Below are 20,510 nucleotides of genomic sequence, written 5' to 3'. Positions count from 1 at the left end.
ACTAGAGTAATGTTCCTAAAACAAGAAGAAAAAATCCAGGTAATGAATACAGAGATATTTAAAAAGACAATAGACAAAATTGGTAAATAAAAATTATTTAGATGAAGCAGTTGAGATCTTATTAGAGGTATCAGTGTATTCAATACGTAGCATATCAGCAGACGTCGACTTTGTTGTGAGATGTTTTCACATATTTGTTATGGCTGGTGTAGCTAAGAAAACTGTTGCGTCAATAGCTTCTTGCTTTATGACGAAAGCTCAGTGCGGAGAAAAATGTCAAATAAATAAATCCTTAAGAAGAACCATAAATCTCTCATCTTATCTTGCAGTATTTTTACAGATTAGTTTAAATTGCAGTAAAACTTCAAACTGAGGAAACAGATTTCAACGTTTTCAATTACGACTTTCTTTCATGCGAAAGAAAATCAGCATAGAGGAGGGCTTAAAGAAGGTTCTCAGAGGTCGGTATTCCCTTTTGGCTGGAAAAGAAGGAGTGTTAGAAGCTATTCGATCAAAGTATACGAATCAGTTTGGAGAAACACCTTTTTATCTGGGCAAAGAACAATACAAACCAGCAAATATCATCGGATGGGGCTTCAGGTAAGGTTTACAAGACTGGCAATTTTATTAGTTTTAAAGAGCTGTATATAAAAAATCATTTCTGAATCTTCTTTATCCTCACCGCTTTCTCTAAGCTTGGTGCGTCTTCTCCAACTAGACCGATATCTTCTTCCTCCGTTGCGCCCTTGCTTGGCCTTCTACCAACAACAGGTTCCACCTAAGCCCTCCTCACCACTTCCTCCTCAATTTTCCTCATCATATGCCCATACTATTTAAATACCGACTCTCATATGATATATGTATCCTTTCCACCATTACTCTTCTATTTTCTTTACTTTCCAGCCTCTCAACTATGATTGTCTATCCCTGAAAAGTTCCGGTTCTCAGTAAGTTCAGATTACAACTCTGATGGAGCTGTTGTTTTGTCATTTTCATTTTACCTATAAACGTCTCTTCTGCTATAGATTACAACTCCATCAGTGGTCCCTCACCAACTCCTAATCCCCTCTTTCATTTTCTCTATTTCAAAGATGTTTATAATAATCTCACTATCTTCCTTTCGTGTTATCGCTCTTATGTAAGATATTTCCTTCGCTATCTTCGCTGACACCTGAGTAACGACAATCTTGTCTTTGCATTTTCCTTCAGTTTGATGTTCTGCAAATATGTGTTTTCTTTCCTTTGCTCCTAACCTATTCAGCTTCTTTGTAGCTCTTCCAATGTCTATGCCTCATATCTCCTTAGTTTCTCTCTCATCTTCTACATTTTTATATATGTATGTATATATCATACATACATGCCTGAGAATTCATATATATATATATATATATATATATATATATATATATATATATATATATATATACATATGTATTATATTTACATAAATACAAATTTATATACGTATATACTGTATATATATATATATATATATATATATATATATATTTATATATATATATATATATATATATATATATATATATATATATATATATATATATATATATATATATATATATATATATATATATATATATATATATGTATATCTGTAGAAGAGGAGAGAGAAACTAAGGAGAGATAAGGCATAGCTATTGGGGAGAGCTACAGAGGAGTTGGAGAGGCTAGGAGCAAAGGAAAGACAAAAGACATTTACAGAATATCAAACTTGGATCATGCAGCTGGAATTAGTGTTGAGAAAATGTTAAGAAAAGACTAGATATCCAGCTTGGAGGAGAAACCAATGTCAGCAAATCATCTATAAGAATACTGTCTTTTTTCTCTACGTAAAAGAATACAAATGATTCTAGCTGTATTTAAAGCAGTAACTTAAACAGAAGCTGTTAGATTAAATATTAAATATTAGAGCTTTTAGATAGTTTACTTGATGTATGAAAAGGATCATGACTTGTACATTATTCATTGATTTAACCCGAATTTTCAGTCACTAATACATCTTAAATAGTGGATCTTTAAGTGACATCGAAAGAGTCTTGCAGAAAAGGTGCTCCGTTTAAAGATCGGCTCTTCGAAGCCATAAGTCACGTATGGGAAAGTGGGATTTCCGACCGATGGGTGAAGGAGGTACAAGTTTCGAATATAAAGAGAAGAAGTGGACCAACTAAGGAGGAAACTGAATTAAGAACAAGGGCTGAAGCCAGTGTTTTAATAGTGAGTGTAACTGGGCTTACATTGAAATATATTTTACAACTAAAGGATTCTTTGTCAGCTTTGAGCAAGTTGTATAGAGGAGATTATTCTTCTTGATGATGCCTAATTTCAACTGCAAATCATACCACCTGCTATGTAATTATTAAGCAAAATAATTTTTCATTTTTTTTAATGCAGGTTGATAGCAACGTACGTGTTCTGCAAACAAAACATATGCTTGGAATTTATGTGGTCCTCATCGTTGGGCTTTCCATTGCTGCGCTGACATTTGTGGGGGAAAAACTTTCGAAAAAAATCTTTACCGGTTTGTAAAAACAAAATATCATAGGAAATAAAAAATCATAAGGTACTTTATAATGCATATTAATTTTACTAGGAATATTTTCTGATGGAAAGAAATACAGCAAAATATATTTTGAATCAACAGGGTGATGACATAACCAGAGATTAAATTGTTTTATTAAGTCCTATATGTCTTGGAATTTTATTTGATTATTCAGTCTCCTGTTTTATGAAAATTGTATTTACAGCTCCATTGCTAATGCATACATAACTGTAATGGTTCATGAGGTACGACGGTGTGGTTGAGTCATATATATATATATATATATATATATATATATATATATATATATATATATATATATATATATATATATATATATATATATATATATATATATATATATATATATATATATATATATATATATATATATATATATATATATATGTATATATATATATATATATATATATATATATATATATATATATATATATATATATATATATATATATATATATATATCACCTAAAATACACATTTCTTGTACGTATATATTATGCGTATCTTCATATTTGGGAAATCCACTTTCTTAAAATGCCTAAGAATTGTATTTTATAGTTTGAAATTCAACTCCTCTTTGTAATCCCACGTGGAGTTTTATCTGTGCTTATTACTGATATTGGTTTTATTTGAAGGATATTAATGCTTCCATTTGAAGACTGCATCGCGCTTTTAATTCCATGTCCGTAAGATTCTTTTTTCAACTTTAATGAGAATATTAGCCAGCGCTGCTCCCGGAGAATGGAAACAAAAGTTCAAAACTATTGCTAAGTTATGAGGGAATTTTTTTTTCCAAAGATATTTTCAATTTCGGAAAACAGAAGCACCAAATTGCCGGCAGTTTTACGAAGAATTTCCCAATCACATTTTCCCGGGTCGCTTCACCTAAAATTTTGCCTCCTAACGACGCCGAAAAATCCTGAGTGTCTTTTGATGAAATTTTCTCCTGGGTTTTAGTACAGTATCTTCTTTGTTCCCGTACAGCTATGTTTGTTATCATTAAATTCAGATAAGGAAAATTGTATCTCGGTTTACGAGAATATTTCGCAGTTTTATTGCGCGCAAGTTGGATTCCCTTGCAATTCGTACTGGAAGATTTATGGAAAGGATGGAAATTTTCTCTTTAACGAGAATGCCATTTCGAAAATAATGGAAAAAATATATGTTGTATTTTCTTCCAATCCTATTATAATATGCATTCATTTATTTATTGATTTTCGTATATTGGTGATGCCTAATGTTTGCATTGGAAAAATATTGATATTATTTTAATGACTTAAAGGAAGGAAAAATGTTCAGAAACTTTATTTACATGAGGTAGTAAGCATAAATTACTGAATGTATCATTGGAATGCACAAGATTACTAATACCAGTTAAATTTATTCTCTTGTCAGCGCTCAAGAACAAAGACTAAAAATAAACAAGTGAAAATGCGCCGAAGTTTCTTCAGCGCAATCGAGTTTTCTGTACAGCGCATAATCAAGGTCACCGAAAATAGATCTATCTTTCGGTGGTCTCGGTATAATGCTATATGAGCCGCGGCCTATGAAACTTTAATCACGGCCCGGTGGTGGCATATCCTATATCGTTGCCAGATGCACGATTATGGCGGACTTTAACCTTAAATAAGATAAAAACTACTGAGGCTAGAGGGCTGCCATTTGGTATGTGTGATGATTGGAGGGTGGATGATCAACATACCAATTTACAGCCCTCTAGCCTCAGCAGTTTTGAAGATCTGAGGGCGGACGGACAGACAAAGCCGGCACAACAGTTTTCTTTTTCAGAAAACTAAAACTACTGGACCAGCCAACCTGGAAGATTTTCCTGTACCTTTCCAGGAGTAGGGTCCCGTGCGGAAAAATCTTGGCATGCATCTGTCTACGCGTCTTTTGTATCTCGCCAATTCTAAGTTGCAGACGTTTGGATATTTCTGTGTTCTTTGATCTTCTTCTGCCTGAAAGGAATGCAATAACAAGCATAACTTCGCTCTTGCCATAGTGGATGGCTGACTTTCGAAGGAACTAAAGCTTTGTCAGTCTAGATATTTGAGTCAAGCCAGATTTTACTGATTAGTTCGGTGATGTTTTGTAAATTAGTGAAAGAAAATTATGTCTCATCTTCTTCGTAAGGATCGTGTTAATTTCAGTTTCTTAAGGTCATTATTTTTTTTTATATGGAAATCATAATTCCTTATGTTTCTGGTGTTCCTAGAAAGGAAGGGGAGAGAGAGAGAGAGAGAGAGAGAGAGAGAGAGAGAGAGAGAGAGAGAGAGAGAGAGAGAGAGAGAGAGGTATAAATAGAGCCATGCATACTTATATATATACATGTATATATATACATACATATATATATATATATATATATATATATATATATATATATATATATATATATATATATAATTTCATATATATATATATATATATATATATATATATATATATATATATATATATATATATATATATCTATATATACATATACATATATATTTAATTCGTACTACACTCTACCATATATATGTATATATTTATATATATATATATATATATATATAATATATATATATATATATATATATATATATATATATATATATATATATATATATATATATATATATATGGTAGAGTGTAGTACAAGTTAAGATCTAATTTTCCTAAAATACCCGAAATATTTGTTTAGCTACTTCTACAATATTATCCTTTTATTACACTCATCTTATGTAATTCATGAGTCCCGCCTTGTCTCGAATTCCGGAGGAAGGATAAGTGTTTTTGTTGGATAATCTGGTCCTTCAAACTATCTATCTTTTCCACTTCTTTGCACGAAGGAAAATGTTTTAACAGAATGAGAAAATTAGCCAGCGTTTGTATTTGAGCATGGAAAATTCCTCGCAAGACTTGCCGAGGTATTAGAAAATGTTTTCGATTTAAGAAAACAGCTGCATCAAGTTGCTTGGGTTTAAGGGAATAATTTCGCAATCGTGTTTTCTCTCGTTAACAATACATAATCTGATAAATTTTTCAAGAATTTTTTTTTTCAGTAAATTTGCAACACCAATGCCTTTGCCAATTCGGGCTAAACTTCGATAAACAAAATCGCATCTCGGACTTGGCAAAGATTTTCAGGCTCATCGTAAGAAATTCGAATGAGCAAGAATGTGGTGGATTTACTTTCATTATGTAAGAAATGAACGATGATTCCAATCTCAAATAAAATAAGAATTTAGAAAACTGGACGGAAACGATTCCTGCTTTATTTAAACATTTATCTGGACATGGTAGCTTTTATTGTCGCTAGTATATTAATGCTAAAACTAACTAGCATAAATGTACTTCTAAGGTAATGAATATCTGACTTGTCAAGTACCGAAATCCCGGGAAGTTTAGACGATCAGTTACCTTGAAACATCTTTAAAGGATCGTTAGATTATTTGCTTCTTTAACAATGTGATATTCCTGAGCATTTAGCAAGAATTAATATATATCAGACTTAAGGTTACTTAGATTTTTCATTTTTGAGAGAGAGAGAGAGAGAGAGAGAGAGAGAGAGAGAGAGAGAGGTAATGAACTCGAACTTTTGGTTTCCTCATAAATGTTTCAGAAAGTTCTCAAAAATAATATGAAATATAAATATAACCTGAAGGGAACTCGAAAGTTAGATTTTACTAAAAAAAAAAAAAAAGAAATTCAAAGAAAGATCTTCTGCCAGAAAAAAGGAAGTGCGCCTGAAGAAAATTTATCATTTATTATTCGTACTTTTACTTAATAGTACGTATTTTGCATCCAATTAAAAAGGAACAAAATGCGAGGCTCTGCGCAGACCGCTATTTTTCATGTAAATAATTTTTTCATTGCTTCATTTTACATTTAGTATTGCCACCAATGAATGGAGTTTTGAGACGGGAGGGCAAGATGGTCTCTTGAAAAAGTTTGTTTTTTTTTCCTCTGTGATATCAGCTACAAATAAACGTTAATTTTAACACAGTCTGAACGATTTTTTTTCTGCTTATGCAAGGGTAATTACAAGCTGATTAATACTGATTTGTTATCTATGCTCAATTTTCCTCCGTATTATAACTTCCCTTTGATGTAAGGTAAAAAAAAGGCTGTGGGAACAAGGCTGTCAAAACAGCAAAATGCATCCTGTTTGTTTATATTCAGTAATGGTAACATATCTTGTTATGCTAGTGAATGATTTGACGGGAAAACCAATTTATGACACAACAGAGATTTTTCCCTTAAATAAATCAATATTTGAATGTAGTTGCTGTACCCATTCGGTGTTGGGTAAACATATCAGTGATTCATAAAAATGCAATAAAAAGTCTGGATGCTCCAGCCTGCTGGGGGTCATTTAGGGGGCAATATGGGACGGTGTGTTTGCTCTGTTGTACCATTTTGTTCGGCAGTATTATGCACAATTCGTCTGTGTTCTCTCTATTTTCCTCATTTCTTAGTTAACTTTTCAGTAATACCTTCTGACTTTCATTGTCTTCGCGGAGAGATGATATAGGCGACTATTTCGCTACAGAAGAAAGGGACGTGAAAGGTCCGCAAATAAACATTGAGCGAAAGAACGCAGGCCATTGGTAGGTCCGAATTCTTAATCACCAACATGGCTAACTTCATTCTTTCAATCATTTTTATGTATGAATCTCATGAAACATAGGGAATTATCTTGACTCTCTCTCTCTCTCTCTCTCTCTCTCTCTCTCTCTCTCTCTCTCTCTCTCTCTCTCTCTCTCTCATACTCATGCCCTAACCCAATAACACTCATTTTCTTTTTAACAGGTGTCTTCCTTTCTATCTTTTTTTAAAACTCAAATAACTGCAATAAAACCAGATTAAAATTGGTATTCTATTACTGTTAAACATCTCAGTAGTTTGCTAAAATAGTCTGCTACGGATAAGAAAGTATAAAGATAAATTTATCTATCTATCACTCGTGGAGTATATTTGAGACAAAATAAAATCTTCAATATATCTCACTGGCAGACACTATGGTTTAAGAGTTGGTCATTCATCTGAGTTTTTCTATTTGCTATTTTTATGTCATTGATGAATTGGAGGGCTATCATATTAGTAAACGTTGAAACATTTGACCCTAGATATTCTAATACATGGAATTATATGATAATGATACGGATAGTTTACGTTATTTTGATTCCGTTTTGGCGCCTTTTTCGTAAAACGAATGTAATATAAACTTGATACGCCGTAGTGTAATTGTTTGAATAGTTATTTTGACACACACACACACGTATATATATAATATATATATATATATATATATATATATATATATATATATATATATATATATATGTGTGTATATTTATATATATATATATATATATATATATATATATATATATATATATATATATTATGATAAATATATATATATATATATATATATATATATATATATATATATATATATATATATATATATTATATATATATATATATATATATATATATATATATATATATATATATATATATATATATATATATATATATATATATATATATATATATATATATATATATATATATATATATATATATATATACGTGTGTGTGTGTGTGTGTGTGTGTGTCAAAATAACTATTCAAACAATTACACTACGGCGTATCAAGTTTATATTACATTCGTTTTGCTAAAGAGCACCAAAAACGGAATCAAAATAACGTAAAATATCCTTATCATAGTATTGTATAATTCTATGTATTAGAATATCTCGGGTCAAATGTTTCAGCGTTTACTAATATGATAGCCCTCCAATTTATCAGTGACATAGAAATAGCAAATAGGCAAGCTCAGAGGAATGACCAACTCTTAAACCATAGTGTTTGCCAGTGAGATATATTGAAGATTTTATTTTGTCTAAAATATACTGAGCGAGTGATAGATAGATAAATTTGCCTTCATACTTTCATATCCGTAGCAGTCTATTATAGGTAACTATTGTGATGTTTAACAGTAATAAATTACAAAGATTAATCTGGTTTTATTGTAGATATTTGAATTTTAAAAAAGATAGCAAGGAAGACACCTGTTAAAAAGAAAAGGAGTGTTATTTTTTGTGGGTGTGCGGACGCGCGCGCGTATGAGAGAGAGAGAGAGAGAGAGAGAGAGAGAGAGAGAGAGAGAGAGAGAGAGAGATCAAAACGAGCTGAGATAAAATTCGTAACATTAATCTCGTATTTTTATTACTCCAAGGCATATCATTAGTATCTGGAATACATTCGGTGAATAGTATTATCATCCTCCATAATAAGATATCCTTAGTTGAACAACAACTTAGAGAAAACGTGTTGTTAAATATTTTCCATTTATATCTAGAATTCCTAGAATTAGCATAGGTAATTGATAATCTCGCAATCATTGTCAGACTTTTAACTTTCAATCCTTTAAAAGTGAAGAGGTAGATGAACGATTACTCGAATAAAAGTCGATTTCAGTGCTGAATGATTTATCAGACGAATTTTTAATGCTTCATTTCTAATACAACATTTATGCTAGAAAACCGAGCTATTTTTGATGGCATTCTCTCTCTCTCTCTCTCTCTCTCTCTATGTTTATTTGTATATATATATATATATATATATGTTTATTTGTATATTTATAACACACACACACACACACATGCACACACACATATATAAAACACGTACACATTTATAATATATATATATATATATATATATATATATGTGTGTGTGTGTGTGTGTACATTATATATATATATATATATATATATATATATATATATATATATATATATATATATATATATATATATATATATATATATATATATATGTGTGATGTGATAAATAGTCATAATATGGCTACGTGTTTAAACGCACTACACGGTCAACATGGCAGATATATATCGTATATATAACATATATATGATTGATATATATCATATATATATATACTATTATATAAATATATCGCTGGTTCGACCCCACGGGACGGTGGACTATATCAACTAAAAAATATATATATATATATATTTATATATATATATATATATAAAGGATATATATATATATGAATCACAGTGATGTGATAAATAGTCATAATATGGCTACGTGCGACAAACGCACTACACGGTCAACATGGTAGAGGTGGGTGGATATCGTCTCCAAATGCAAAACACCTGAGTTCGACGGGTGAGTTGATGGGAGGTGATATTCACTTATACCCTCTCTTGTGGCGGACTCAGGTTAGTGCGTCCCTCGTCCGTCGCTGGTACTCGACCCCTGGTTCGCGGGGGACGGTGGACTTATTATCAACTAAAAATTCCCCTTCGGTAACATATATGAAAATATATTATTTCCGAGGTAGAGCGAATTGGATATTAAAGGATGTTTGTAGCTTTCTGATTGTATATGAATCACGGTGATGTGATAAATAGTCATAATATGGCTACGTGCGACAAACGCACTACACGGTCAACATGGTAGAGGTGGGTGGATATGGTCTCCAAATGCAAAACACCTGAGTTCGACGGGTGAGTTGATGGGAGGTGATATTTACTTATACCCTCTCTTGTGGCCGACTGGATTAGTGCGTCCCTGTAGTCCTGAGTTCTCGTCCATCGCTGGTTCGACCCCACGGGACGGTGGACTTATTATCAACTAAAAAATTCCCCTTCGGTAACATGTATGAAAATATATTATTTCGAGGTAGAGCGAATTGGATATTAAAGGACGTTTGTAGCTTTCTGATTGTATATGAATCACGGTGATGTGATAAATAGTCATAATATGGCTACGTGCGACAAACGCACTACACGGTCAACATGGCGGAGGTGGGTGGATATCGTCTCCAAATGCAAAACACCTGAGTTCGACGGCTGAGTTGATGGGAGGTGATATTCACTTATACCCTCTATTGTGGCCGACTGGGTTAGTGCGTCCCTGTAGTCCTGAGTCCTCGTCCGTCGCTGGTTCGACCCCACGGGACGGTGGACTTATTATCAACTAAAAAATTCCCCTTCGGTAACATATATGAAAATATATTATTTCTGAGGTAGAGCGAATTGGATATTAAAGGACGTTTGTAGCTTTCTGATTGTATATGAATCACGGTGATGTGATAAATAGTCATAATATGGCTACGTGCGACAAACGCACTACACGGTCAACATGGCGGAGGTGGGTGGATATCGTCTCCAAATGCAAAACACCTGAGTTCGACGGGTGAGTTGATGGGAGGTGATATTCACTTATACCCTCTTTGTGGCCGACTGGGTTAGTGCGTCCCTGTAGTCCTGAGTCCTCGTCCGTCGCTGGTTCGACCCCACGGGACGGTGGACTTATTATCAACTAAAAATTAGCCCTTCGGTAACATATATGAAAATATATTATTTCCGAGGTAGAGCGAATTGGATATTAAAGGACGTTTGTAGCTTTCTGATTGTATATGAATCACGGTGATGTGATAAATAGTCATATGTATATATATGTATATATATAATATATATATATATATATATATATATATATATATATATATATATATATATATATATATATATATATATATATATATATATATATATACATATATATATATATATATATATATATATATATATATATATATATATATATATATATATATATATATATATATATATATATATATATATATATATATATATATATATATATATATATATACTATATATATATATATATACACTGAAATCATGAATATACTCAACAAATGCGTCTGCTTTTATTGATACCATCACCAATTTACATTATCCAAAACCAATATTTACTCTCGAGAGGGCGTAACAGGTCACAGGATTTATTGACTTTTTCCCAAGAAGGTAAAGCCTCTGAATAAGAAATGCTGGTGACTGACAGAGCAACAGACAGCACGTCGTCCCAGTGGTCGAGTACACGACGTTCTTCGGTGTTGCGAGATCTGATGTAGACAGAAGAAAGATCACCCTGACGGGAATTTAGGTAAACTTTTTTTCATGGCTTCGTGACTCTGTCAATTACTAGATCTCTTTTATACCTTGTATTTTTCAGCGTTTGGCGGAACAAAGAAGTTTCGATAAATGCGTTTTTGTAAGTTTGGTGAGAACTCTCTCTCTCTCTCTCTCTCTCTCTCTCTCTCTCTCTCTCTCTCTCTCTCTCTCTCTCTCTCAATTTTTCACCCATTCTTCTGTGGGGATACTTGAGAAACTTAGAACATTCAGATAAAATAAAGACAAAATAATCTCCGAAGAAACGGAATAATAAGATAAAAGTACTTTTATCATTTTGTTCATAATGATAACCGTATCATAACTTAATGATTTAAAACAAAATTATGTAAAAAGATAAGAAGAAAAGAAAATTAGGAATGGGGGGGGTAGGATAAAAATAGGGCAACACTGACAAGAAGAATAAAAATAAAAATTTGGGCCCTGCTTTAAAAAGGCTGCAATTCCATATTAATTAGGAAAAGGTAAATGATATTATTAAAAACATAATTCTAATTCATAATCTTCCGATGCGTTTTCTTGTATAAATGACTCCTATTATTGTTTCTGATTTTGATTTTTGGAATCTATAAAGAAAATGTACACATAGCTTGATCGCTACTTATCAAGAAAAAAAAAAAACGTTCAATCTTTGAACATAGCTAAATGGACTGTTTTGTTGCATCCCATAGACAAGCGAAAAGGAGTATAGAATTCGGTTCACCCACTCTGGTAATCGAATGGAAAGGAAGACCTCAAATTCTGTTAGAACTCACCTGCCAGATGGTTTCTTTATTCCACCGGTTTTCCTTCCATTCAACTGTGATATTTAATGCATCGTTCTGTTGATAACATCTGGTACATAATGGATCTAGATTACCACACCGTTAAGCGAATTACGCGGCTGATCTACTACATAAGACACTTTGTTAATTAGCCCTTTAGAGAACTAAAAACTTACTTTCTTGATATATTTGTATCAGTTCTATGACCTGTGAAATTTTTTAACACATGCATATTTAGAGAAGATTACGATTCTCCATATTCGTTGCAATAAATCACATATCAAGCGAAGAGAGATGCAAAAACATACAAACGGAGAGAAAGATTTATTTGCTAATCTCTCCTTACTCTAATATCTCATGGAATACACACACACACACACACACACACACACACACATATATATATATATATATATATATATATATATATATATATATATATATATATATATATATATATATATATATATATATATATATATATATATATATATATATATATATATATATATATATATATATATATATATATTATAGCTAGCACATGTACGTGCGTGTGTGTGTGTGTGTGTATGCATGTATATATATCGGTATATATATCGTTTCTGTATACAGTTTTGTTCTTATTTCTTTGGAAGTTCGTGACAATATATATATGACAATATATATATATATATATATATATATATATATATATATACATACACACATACATACACACCAAGATACTCTGCCTAGTGATGCATACCAGTTTGAAAGAAAATAAGTTTCATTATAATGAAGTCCTGTCTCGGGGCAATCTTTGAATCCATAAACCCGGGAAAATGAGATAGATGGTAACACAGCGTTCGTAACTATGTCCAAAAATGCGCCGACATAATGGAAACAGATCACGATGAGAGCGTATAACCACGCTTTGGGATGTGCAACCGTCAATTAATTACCTATATGTAATGAAAATATTGTCTTTTTAGTTTTCTGTAAAAGAAAACTATTGTGCCGGCTTCGTCTGTACGTCCGCACTTTGTCCGAACTTTTTTCTGTCTGCACTTTTTCTGTCAGCCCTCAGATCTTAAAAACTACTGAGGCTAGAGGGCTGCAAATTGGTGTGTTGATCATCCACCCTCCAATCATCAAACATGCCAAATTGCAGCCCTCCAGCCTCAGTAGTTTTTATTTCATTTAAGGTTAAATTTAGCATAATCGTGCGTCTGGCAACGATAGAGGATATGCCACCACCAGGCCGTGGTTAAAGTTTCATGGGCCACGGCTCATAGAGTATTATACCGAGGCCACGGAAAGATAGACCTATTTTCGGTGGCCTTAATTATATGCTGTAGCTGCTGTACAGAAAACCGATTGTGCCGAAGAAATTTCGGCGCATTTATTTACTTGTTCGTTATTATTCTTACCAAACCAATAAGACGCGCTCCTTTACGAAAAGCCGGAAATGTTTCATTCACTGAAAATTATTCGATTTTCTTAGCAGTTGAATCATATCAGCGTGTTCGCAAATAGACATGAGACTGGTTATTTTTGCCTATACGAACAGCACTTCCATGAACATAACTAATCCACCGGCAATATCATTTCTGTTATCGACAAGCTGTAACAACAAAGGTCACGATGAAAAATACGGAAAAAAACTGGGTGTGAAGAAAAGGATATCATCTGCATGTTATATAAACTAATTTGACAGAGAGTAAAATAAGCATTTCTAAAAAAAAAAAAAAAAAAAATAGTATAAATCAACGCGTTATCAAAAGAAGCCTAATCTACCAAAGATCCCAACTGCAACCTGCAGTTATGTGGTTCAGAATCGCAATATGGGATTAACGGGTAACTGGTAAAATCTATAGAGAGAATAACTACGGAAAGTTTTTTCTCTGCATAACAGGTGTTTATACAAGCCGCACAAACACCACTGAAAGAATTATCAGTATGAAAGATAAATAGAAACAATACTACATGACATATATATACATATATATATATATATATATATATATATATATATATATATATATATATATATATATATATATATATATATATAAATATTATATATATGTGTGTGTTTATATATATAAATATATATATACATATATATGTATGTATATACACACACACACACACACACACACACATATATATATATATATATATATATATATATATATATATATATATATATATATATATATAATGAGACAAATGTCTTGAAACGTAAGCATAAAAAAAATTATGCTATACTGCACTTGCTCTTACGTACTCCTAAAACTAAGGTATACTTTTTAACTTTCCTAATACGAAACTCAATTATTTGTGTAACACATAAAGTAGTCCCCAAACTCAGGATGTTATTGAAACTAAAAACTGTTTTCCGCATATTCATAACCCACTTAACTGTTGCATTGTAAACCTGAGATGATCCTCAAAGATTATTAAGAAAAATCAGCGACATGTGACGAAACTCCGGCATTAATTATTGTGCTTTTAATATCAAGAATAGATTCATCGAATATTATGTTTACTGTTTTTGAAGAGTGGAAAAATGATCTAATGTTATGATAATCTATGATAAACAGTAATTTTAAACAAGGAATATATGATAAATGAATTAAGATAACCTGGCCCACTTAACAGTAACACCATACATACATTGTATACAAATATGCGTACAAAAATGTAAGGCGTTATTTTTTATTTATGTATGTTATGTAATGCATTGCTTATCTACAGTCTACAAATAGTTTTCTTTAAAATTCAGGTGAGAGAGAGAGAGAGAGAGAGAGAGAGAGAGAGAGAGAGAGAGAGAGAGAGAGAGAGAGAGAGAGAGAGAGAGACTCAAATAAAATTGTACATTTCAATTTTTTACAATACTTCAGAGCATTTCAGGCTATTTAACAAAGAAATAAAAAAAAAAACTAGAGAGTTTCTGTGACTGATACACTGTCGTGGATCATTATAAAGAGTTTTTGCATATGTAATTGCACAGTGCCCGTGAAAGTCCCTAATTGGCACCTGCGCTCCAACCGAAACGAACGAGAAACCGCAATCGAACTCGAAGCTCAGTAGTTGAGCGACTGAAACAGCGTCTAGACGGTCCCTTCCATAACGTGAGCATGCAACGTTTTATTTCCCGTTTTACCACAGAACTTAACTGTTTTTTTTTTAAACAACAACATACACTTTCTGTGAGTTATCATGAGTCAAATTTCAATGTTGCACTTAAGACTAATGAAGTGATAAACTCTGGAGTTTTAGCGTAACGTGAAATTATGACTCTCTCCTCTCTGTAATTTCTTGTAAGATATATTTTTATCAAGATATGATAAAAAATTGGTTTATGCTCAATAGTTAAAAAAAAATTTTTTTGTTCATAGTATCTAACACACACCGCAGATATTTTTGATATTTGGAGCTGCAAAGAACAAATTTCTGTAATGATAGCCATCACTCTCCTGCAATTTTTCAAAAAAATTACATACAAAGTCCCATATACATCTCTCTGCTTTTCAGAAGACAAGGTTGCCCTTAACTTTTTTATTTACATTAAAAAGTCAGTAAAAGAAAAAAAGTAAGAAATGCGCCGAAGTTTCTTCGGCTCAATCGAGTTTTCTGTACAGCCACCAGATCGTATATCAAGGTCACCGAAAATAGATCCATCTTTCGGGGGTCTCAGTATAATGCTGTATGATCAACGGCCCATGAAACTTTAACCATGGCCCGGTGGTGGCCTATCCTATATCATTGCCAGAAGCACGATTATAACTAACTGAGGCTAGAGGACTGCAGTTTGCTATGTTTGGTGATTGGAGGGTGCATAATCAACATAACAATTTTCAACCTTCTAGTCTCAGTAGTTTTTAAGATCTGAGGCCGGACAGAAAAAGTGCGGAAGGACAAACAAAACCGGCGCAATAGTTTTCTTTTACAGAAAACTAAAAATTGTTTACCAGATTTATTGTGTGTCTCTTCCTGAATGCTTCGGGTTGATTATGTTACCAGTTCTCTCCTTCCTCGCAAAAATCTAAATTTAGAGGAAGTAGGCTAAGGGAAGCTGTTATTCAAAGGCTAGACTAATCACAGCCTCACTGAGGAAAAAGAGCCTATTCTAAACTAGAGAAAGAAAAATTTAGCTCGGATATCCAACACTAGGATAGGCAGAGCTATCATATACCGAGGACAGTTTAGGTTATCTACGTCACGTATGCTTAAGCAAGGCTAAGCTAAGATAAGCTGTTGTCGAATTCAACTACATTGTACCTTGAATGTCCGTCACCTAGCACCTAAAGGTGACTCTTCGAATCCTTCGCTGTTTAAGAAACCGATCGCATTGTTTCTTATCCCCTTGTTATCAATTTTAAGAAAGTTTGAATAACTTTTTCGACAAAGTTTAGTATGAAATAAACCTTTTCTGGTGAGAAATGCGACAACTCTCAAATGAGAAAGTCAATAAACACTACACATGCGGAATCCATATACCAACTGCCTAAGGTAAATTATACAAATTTGGTTAACTTCTCTACTACGAAATATATATCTCTTTTCTATTAATACCACAACTATGTTTTTTTTTTTTGCTGGACTTTATGTCAGAGGAGGAAAATTTTTTTCGGGAAAAATTTTCCCGCTAAACTCAATCATAAAACAGTATATTTATATAGTCTTCTCCCGCCGAGTCGAGTCAGTCACAGAAAATTATAGGCGTCCATATTCTAAGAGCTATCTGTGTCAAATGACTAGAGACGTAATTAATATTATAGATATGAACAGAGATGAGAATGAACCAGGTCGTTTTTTTTTAATCCAAGATGAGTCAAATAGAGGGAATATACTGAGATCTTCTACGAAAAGTTAAAGAAGTGGAAACTTCTATATATTTCCGTTGGATATTCAGAATATTCAAAGTTATTAACGTGTTCAAGATTTATCATTACATTGTTAAAAGTGAGTCTTCTTTTTTTATATTGAATTACAAGGAGGCCCTTGTTTCTCCTGAAAAATAAAAATCTTTGGGTCCTCTTTTTATAAAAAAAACGATTATAGAAAAAAAATTAATGTCCATTAAATAAAAAATATTTAAATAAAAAAATTTCCTTTCTTTTCGTCTCTAAACTGGATTACAAGAAATGAAACTTCCCTGTAAAAGAAAATTATTGTGCCGGCTTTGTCTATCCGTCCGCACTTTTTTCTGTCCGCCCTCAAATCTTAAAAACTACTAAGGCTAGAGGGCTGTAAATTGGTATGTTAATCATCCACCTCCCAATCATCAAACATACCAAATGGCAGCCCTCTAGCTTCAGTAGTTTTTATTTTATTTAAGGTTAAATTTAGCCATTATCGTGCTTCTGGCAACGATATAGGATAGGCCACCATCGGGCTGTGGTTAAAGATTCATGGGCCGCGGGTCATACAGCATTATACCGAGACCACCGAAAGATAGATCTGTTTTCGGTGGCCTTGATTATAAGCTGTAGCGGCTGTACAGAAAACTCGATCCCGCCGAAGAAACTTCGGCGCATTTTCTACTCGTTTAAATATATTGCAGGAATTTCATATACTATTCCGCATACATATTGCACCACAGCTCATAGTATCCTTATTACTAATGTTTAAAAGAAATAAAGGAGTAAAATAAAACCAACATAAAATTTTGTCGCTTTAAAGCTGTGCTCACGCTGAGGTATTATTTGGAATTTGATCTTCGGATGCTATGCTGTTGTAAACAACTATAAATTTTTGTTTTATATTTTTGTGTTGGGAGGATGCGCTGTCAACAAGAATCTCTACATTCACTTCAGATTCTTACCTTCTAGTTTTCTACTGCAAGACTTTCGGAATATATGCATAAATGTTCTTATCTTTCACAGAATGCAGCTCATGAAGTGCTGTGTCATTCTGCTGGCATGGATCGCCAAACACGTAATAGGTGAAAGCGCAGCGGGATATCTGCAGAGTCAGAAAGTCAGATTTTCAGAACTCAACGAATCACTCCCCCGATCTCAAGTTCTTTTGCACACAGTATCTATGAATAGAAACCTTAACAGTACAGTTCTGATGCTGGAAGTCGTTTCTGAAGAAAATCGCCAGCTTTCCTATTTTCATGCCGACGATCACCGGTCCTTCATGATCAGCATAACTTTGTGGAATATCTTGAATACGAAGGCGTCTGGCTGTAACTTCATGCTGGCAACGATGGACAGTGATCAACCTTTCGTGGCCGAGATCATGAGGTACTCTTTCAGATTATATCTCTCTCGTAATAAATATTGTTTAATAAATATTGTTTATTTGCAATATTCTATTGCAAACCTATTTAACAGACGACACTTTATTCTCTGTTATCGACATTTTTTCATTCAGAAATTATGAAATAGAAAAATGAGTAAATTCAGTGCTGAAATAAGCTAATTTTCATTCCCAGATTTCTTTCCTTTGCATTCATATTTCACACACGAAGATTTACTGAATATTATTACTAACGCATTAAAGTCCTGACTGAGCCGTTTTGTAAAATAATGCTCTTCAGTTCAGACAATACAAGTGTCTAGACTTTGCGTGTGATTTTTTTTTTCTTTTTAGGCTGAGTTTCGCTTCATCTGTACCTATAGTAATACTAGACGTGGGTTCGAAGGTTCAGATTCCAGCAGACAATCTCCTGAGGGATGCTTGGGGAAGCAACACTTTCACCTGTCACACCTTGGTCATCGACCTCTTCCACGACGGTGACCATCAGATACTCAGGTAAGTGTCAGTGGCGAAACTATTTCCCTTTTCTTTGATTCAGTGGAATTCGCCCACTTAGGGACACGAATGACGTCTCACTTTAGGAAGCAAAAAGTGTGCCGGGAGTATCAGTGGCAGATAAAAGACAGAGAAAAGTCCTTGATTTTACAGAAACTTAGATATATCTCTATAATTTTTTCTTCGTTAGTTCAAAAGATATTCCTTTTGTGTCCTAAATTATGCCAGATCTAAAGGAGAGGACTCAAAGTACTTATCCAAAACATGATTTTAATAAGATCTTTCAAAAATATTAGTTTTCGACTTATCATTTTATTTCATAAAAATACTCGAGCAGGTCACCACCACTACTGCATCTGGTAAAACATGCGTAAATTCCTCACATTTTCATTAGGCACACGTGTATTAGTTAATGCAAGGAAAACGGTGTATAAATAAGTTTTTACTTAGAAGTATTCAGGAAGGGATTATTTGTAGTTAATGTAATAGCCAAATAATAAAATGACTAATAATTTCTCAAGAAATACTGGAAGCACGGAACGAATATAAGTAGCCAGTTACAAATAATAAAACTTGGGAAAGAGAAATATAAAATACAGTAAGAGGTGTATATGTGATTCGGCAAAAACTAAAAATAACTCTGAATGGCTTTAGGATGTTACAATTCCCCAGAAGAGAAATAACGTCAAAATCTGAATTAATGAAGGTTATCAATAAATACAGGAAATTTACGAGAGGACGCATTTCCCGAAAAATACATATGAAAAGTTAAGTATATCTTAGTTTAACCAGACCACTGAGCTGATTCACAGCTCTCCGAGGCCTGGCCCGAAGGATCAGACTTATTTTTACGTGGCTAAGAACCAGTTGGTTACCTAGCAACGAGACCTACAGCTTATTGTGGAATCCGACCACATTATAGCGAGAAATGAATTTCTATCACCAGAAATAAATTCCTCTAATTCCTCATTAGCCGGCCGGAGAATCGAACTCAGGCCTAGCGAGTGCTAGCCGACAACTCTACCGACTCGCCCAAAGGGGAACTAATACCTATGAACTGTAATAGTGTATTCACAAGCAAAATCGTCACTGAAGAAAAAGCAAATGAATATAGGCACTCCGGCCTTGTGTATAGATTATGTGTAAGTAATTTTATTATTTGTGAGGAGAAAAACATAAAAAAAGGAGACTCGCAAACGTTTTATTATTAGATATAATAATTTCATACGAAAATAGATCATTTAATGGAAACCTGTTTTAGGCCAAAAGGCACCATTATAATGAAAGACACTTGAATGAGAATCACCTGGGACTTTCGGAAAACGTAAGGCAGATCTCACATAACAGGCGAAAGTTCAATTTCTCACGTCTATAAAA

The sequence above is a fragment of the Macrobrachium rosenbergii genome, chromosome 10, assembly GCF_040412425.1.
Source record: "Macrobrachium rosenbergii isolate ZJJX-2024 chromosome 10, ASM4041242v1, whole genome shotgun sequence".
NCBI lineage: Eukaryota > Metazoa > Arthropoda > Malacostraca > Decapoda > Palaemonidae > Macrobrachium > Macrobrachium rosenbergii.
This window is presented reverse-complemented; position numbering follows the sequence as displayed.